The sequence below is a fragment of the Micromesistius poutassou genome (genome assembly GCF_964030765.1).
Source record: "Micromesistius poutassou genome assembly, chromosome: 13".
Taxonomy (NCBI): Eukaryota; Metazoa; Chordata; class Actinopteri; order Gadiformes; family Gadidae; genus Micromesistius; species Micromesistius poutassou.
The window spans coordinates 12,787,862-12,794,211 of NC_140283.1; positions in this window are offsets into that span (position 1 = coordinate 12,787,862).

Consider the following 6,350-nt stretch of genomic DNA (forward strand, 5'->3'; position numbering starts at 1 on the left):
TGCACCTGTCCTTATGTCCTGCTCCAGTGGTATTAGTATGTCTACCCCCCCCACCCACCGAACCCTTACTGGTGTGTGTATGTTCCCCCCCCCCTCCCCCACCCTTTCTCCACTGAGGTAAAATAAAGTCAGATGTGGTGCACGCTCTGGTCTCATCTTATTTTGCCTTTGCATGGGACGAAGCCATTTTGTGAATTCTCTCACACACCCACACACACACACACCTGTGTGTATGTGTGTAAATATACATACATCTGTATATATATCCCCACACAAGTCCGTGCTGTTGTGTGTCTGTGTGGTGCTTGCTATGTGTAACGGTGTGTCTTAGCGTGGCGCTCGGGCACTTGGTGAATGGAGGAGCTCTGACCTCTGGGGTCACTTCATTAATTACATCTGTGACATTCAGCCAGATGAGTTTCCTTTGTGACTAAATAATATGATGAATATTAACGACATTGGCTGAATTGCACCGCGGCTCCTTCTGCTACTGCTGCTGCTGCTTCTGCCGTCGCTGCTGCTGCTGCTGCTGCTGCTGATGAGAATGTGTTTTACGACTCAGGGAGAAAGAGAAGGGGGGGGGGGGAGGGGGGGGAGAAATTGCACACTACAGCACATCTAGGACATTTAGGAGACACATTTTCACGTGCAAAATTCACTCTTGAGATGTCGACACGATTGATTTTTGAAATTTTTTATTTGGGGGCAAAACTTTGAGGTCTTGGTAAAAAAAAAAAAAAAAGGACCTGGAAGGAACACAATAATCCAAAAAAAACCAATCACAGCAGCACCGGCGGTGACGCACACGGCTCCGCGCCGCCTCAGGCGAAACCGCCGCAAGACATTCGTCCCCTCGCCACACCGGGTCCAGGAGAGAGGAGGAGCGAGGGAGGGTAGAGGGTTTCTGTATTTTCTTTTGCCTGGTTGACGACAACGGTGGCGATGGCCGGGGCAGATATGTATTGTGAACAAAAGCCAAGAAAAACGCAAGAGAAGAGAGGCGGTTGTGAGATAGCCTCTTGGCGGATGATAGCCATCTTAGAAAGTCATTCTGATAAGGCTAACCCCACCCCCCACCCCCTCCCCCCCCGCCACCATCACCACCACCATCAGCCTCTCAACTCCACCAATTCTCTTCTCCCCCCCCGCCTGCCTCTCTTAATCAGATGAGTACTCTGCAGCTGGTGGGGTTGCGGCAAAAGGGTGTACGAGGGATTGGGGAGGGGGGAGGGGGATGGGGGGGCGGCTGGGGGTGCAGGCGGCGGCTTGGGGGATGGCGTGAAATTATTGCCTGCTGGTGTATATGTGATGCTGGGGGGGGGGGGAGGGTGTGTGGTAGTGGAGGTAGGGGGATGAGGGGGGAATGGGGGAGGGCAGGGGGGGGGCTGAGGGTGTAATGTCATTGCCTGCTGGTGTATGTGTAGTGGGGGGGCTCATTTAGATTTAGATTGGTTATGTGAGGAGAGAGCTGAAAGGCCAGCTCATGTTTATGCATGAGTCCCAAAGCGTACTGCGCGTGTGTGCGTGCGTGTGTGCGTGTGTGTGTGTGTGTGTGTGTGTGTGTGTGTGTGTGTGTGTGTGTGTGTGTGTGTGGGGGGAGCCACTGCCGCCAGTTAAAGAGACAGAGACTCAAAATATAAAAATACATCCAGAGATGCAGCTCTGCTGAGCATGGGGGGAGAAAGCTTTCGTAGACAGCACACACGGCCTCTCTCGTTGCTATCAGATGCATTTCAATCACACTGTGTGTGTGTGTGTGTGTGTGTGTGCACGTGTGTGTGCAGGATGAGGCCCGCGTCAGGGGTGTGTAAGCTTCTCCGTGCCCAAATAAGCGCACGCACAATTTGCGTCGCTGTCCACATGCATTTCTCACACGCCTTTGTTCATCCACACATCTAATTGTTCTCCTGTTTTCTAAGCCCAAACATGCCTGAGAGCATCGCCACACATGCACACACATGCACGCACGCACACACACACACACACGCACGCACGCACGCACGCACACAAACACAAACACAACTTCCTTATATGGTCTTACAGGTGCAGTGAACACCTTGTATAGTATCCAGCCCCCGTATGTAGAAATAACGATCACTGCACACATTACACTCACTCCCTCACTCCCTCACTCCCTCACTCACACACACACACACACACACACACACACACGCGCGCGCGCTCACTCACTCACTCGCTCACTCACACACAGGGAGTAATCAGTAAATGTCTTTGAAGGAGAGTTTGTTCAGCACTTCATCAGGTATAAAGTGGTTTTTATTTGGAGATGTGGTCCCTATCCATCTTTTAAATGACTTTTTAATGGTTGTCCCCCCATCCTAATCAATCATGTGGCAGAGCTGGCCTGCGAGCGGCACATACGCTCTATTTAGATTTCCCTCATTCTACAGCGGGGGGGGGGGGCGGGGGGGGAGGAACAACTGAAAAGAAATGTAAACTCCGGGATCATCCGGCTCCTTCTGTGAATGGGCCGGGGATATGCCTGCACACCGCACAGATGTCCCTGTTTCGCGGGCAAACGCGCCACTCGCACAACCCTGCCTCTCGGCACACACACACACACACCACACACCGGTTGTGCACCGCCCTACAAACACTCCTCCTCGAGTCATCTAGTAGGGTGTGTACCGTCGTCTTCCCCCCCCCCCCCACCTCACACATCCAGCCCCTCAGAACTCCTAGACCAAAGCAATAACGGCAAAACATTTTGAAAACGGCAACCGGCGTCAGACATGTCTCGATTTAGATTTAATGATTTGTCTTCGTCTCTCTCTCTTTTTTTTTTTTTTTTTTGTGTGTGTGTGGGGTGAATCCCCCCCCTCCAAGCTCCCCCCCCCCCCCCCCCCCCCCCCTCCACCCTTTCCTTTGGTAACCCCCCCCCCCCCATCCACGCGACTCGCCCCCTCCCCCTTCTCTCTCTCCATTCAGTACTTTACATCTATAATGAGATACAAATACGCATCAGCGGGGCGGTGTATACGCCACGCGTCGCTGTGTGAATATTACTCATACTTATTAGCTGGATTATGTTAATCTTTACACCCTCTGCCCACAGACAACAGACTCCCTCTGAGCTGGGGGTGGGGGGGGGAGGGGGGGGTGGAGAGAGGGGGAGAGGGAGGGAGTGGGGGTTAGGGGGGCTGGTCACGGCGGTACGCGTGGCGGTGAGTTGCGGTTTAGGGAGGGTGTTGGGGTGCCTGTGTGTGTGTATATATGTGTGTGTGTGTGTGTGTGTGTGTGTGTGTGTTTGTGTGAGGTTATACGTGTGCTGGAGTGATTGTCATGTTGTCAAAACTGATCTGCATGTGAAAGGGCGGCGTAATTACATCACTTATGCAAAGGAGAGAGCTGTGCGCCAGCGCACACACTCGCGCACACACACAGAGACACAAATACACACATACGCACACACACATACACACACACACAGCTTACGGCCGGGGTCAAAAAGAGTGAGCTGTACTCTTATTGACAAATATAGAGTGGTATCACCACCTGTCTGCCACGCTGGCCGGGGCCCTGATAGCATGCATTGAGATCACAATGGCCATGTTTGATCGTCTCCTTCAGCTGCATAAAGGAAAAGGGAAGCAGGAGTACATAGGGTCAGCTTGACGTCGGACTGGAGTACCCTGGATGTTATTGAACATTTTAACAGCCCGCACATCCACTGATTAGTCTTTTTCTTTCGAGAGGAAAAATTGATAGTGTCCCCTGTTGGCGTGATTGATTGAGTCTGACACATTTTAATTATGCCTAAATTAAATGAATCGGCTGGCAGACTATAAAACATTGCTGTTTAATAACGGGCTCCTTCCATTTTGCCTTCCTTTTTTTTTCTGCCTTTTATCAAATCCCATTTCAGCCGCCCATACAAAATAACCTCTCTCACTTTAATGATATGCAAATGAATTTGCATGAACCCCGTGATCCCATACAATGATTAAACTAGGATGACATTAGGCCCCATGCAGCCACCACCGTCAGTGTTTCTGTCCCCTGTCTTTCTGTCTGTCTGTCTGTCTGTCTTCCAGGGTGTGGAAACCATGGCAACCATCCCATAATGTCATAAAGACGCTGCGCTTCCTTTCCATGTGTGTGTTGTTTGTTCTGTATGTGCCGAGAGAGAGAGAGAGAGAGAGATAGAGCAAGAGAGAGAGAGAGCGAAAGAAAGAGAGAGCGTCTAGGTGTCCGTAGCTGTGGAGCAGGGTGTGGGAGTCAAACCAGGCTGCACCCCTCCCATCACCCGTCAGCCCAGACCCTCCCCATGCAACCTCACAGAGAGACACAGTACTATGGCTAGCATCAGCATAAAAAAAAAACAACAACAATGGACGTTCTGCTTATTCTGCGTAATCCGTCCCTCACCCCTCCGTTCCGTTCCGTTTCCATTCAGTTCTGCATCCGGCTCCACCTTTTGCTGCCGTTTGTGTCGTACACTCATTTGCATAATGAACCCGGGCTTAATTAAGATCCCTCTGGTGTCTGGCTGTCTCAGGAGGCAAGACAGACAGGGGCGAGGAAGAAGGAGGGGGGGGTGTGGGTGGGGGTGGGGGGTGGGGCGGTGCATCCAGCGCTCCTCGGCTTATCCGCACGTGTCCAAATAGAAGGCACAATTAAGGGGAGGGCGGGAGGGAGGGGGGGGGGGGGTACGTGGCGCGGTAGGAGCGTTGACGAGCGATTAAATCGCTAATTTTGATCGGCTGTTGGAATTAGTGTGTGGCTGTTAATTAGTCGCAGATGAGATGCCCAGACAGTTGCCCGCACCCTGACGCCTGCCGCCCCCCCCCCCACTACACAACCCCCGAAACCACCCCCCCCCCCCCCACTGTCAGAAGGGAAACACTGGCGTCCCACTCCAGAGGACCATGATGCCAACACGTGCCCCTCCCCTTTAACAGCAGGCGGCAGTCTTGACGGGATATCCCTTTAAGAACATCCCAGGTGAAGGTGTGTGCGTGCGTGCGTGTGTGCATGTGGGTCGCCGCAAAAACCGGATTCACCACACCATCGCCAGCATCATCTCCACACGAACCCTTCAAAGTTCTCAGAACGACAACACCCGCACCCGCTTCGCCACCCCCTTCCTCCTCTCTCTCCATGTTGCTTCCCGTTTTTTTCCCGGCGCCTTCCGCAAAGTGGTACGATCCCCCCGGGGGGGGGGGGGGGGGGGGGGGGGTGGGGGGGGGGGGGGGGAGGGTCGCACGGCTTGAGATGTTCCTCCCGTGACGGGGGCGCCGCAGGTAGGTAGGCAGGCGGGCACCCCAGTGGCGGGCGGGTGGGCACCGACACACGACCCCCCCCCAAAAAAAAACAACCCCTCGCCGTCAACGTCTCCGGTAGCCTCCACTCCACGGCACGGCGGCTCCCTCTGCGGCTCCCTCCCCCAGCGCCCGTCCTCCACTTCCTGCTTACGGCGAGGGCGGGAGGCTGCGGTGACTAAGCAGTTTCCCCTCTCAGCATCTGTCGGTAGCTAGCATCGCGCCTGTTACCTCTGCCCTTGGCACCGTGCCATCGCTCCCCTCCCCGCCTCCCCCACACCTCCCCCACACCACCCCCCCCCCCCCCCCCCCCCCCCCCTTGAGGGAATCTTATTACCAGGGAAGGAACAACACAGACATCCAAGGCATCTCCCCCAGCTCACCGTACGGAGGTGATCCGTTGTCGTTGTCGGGGGTGTATTTTTTTTTTTTGCGCTCAAAAAACCGTTGGCAAAACGCCACCAGGCTCTCCGCATGGCGGCGCCCTTGACGGCAATTACAAACAAACGACCGAATGCCACCACAGAATCCGCTGGCACCCGTCTGCGCACCCCCGCCCCCCCGCCCCCCCCTTGGCACCCTCTTCCGCGGGCTTTGTCCGATGCCAACGAAACAGCCGATTAGCCACAAATCCTTCCGAGGTGAGTGCCCTTGTCCCGGGCGGCGCCGGCGGCGGTGGGCGGCGGGTGGTGGCGTGTGCCTCTCCACGCGCCACTTTGTTTGGCTCCTGGCTCGCCCTGGCGTCGGGGCGGAGCGGGGCGGAGGAGAGGGGGGGGGGGGGGGCCTGGCACGGCGCCCGCCCAGCTGGCACCCCTGATGGGCTAACATGGTAGGGGGGTGTGGGGGGGGTCCAAACAAACAGGGCGTTCTCCTCCCGGTGTGATAAACGGCCTGACGCGCCGCGTCCCCGTCGGCGTCGGCTGTGATCGTTTGTTTTTGTGAATAATCCTGTAGCGCCGCCGGTCTCCTTGTGGCGTGGCGTGGGCGTGGCGGCGTCCCCACTGCCCCCCCCCCCCGCCCTGCCGCCCGCACCACACCACACCACGCTGCCACCACCACGCTGCCACC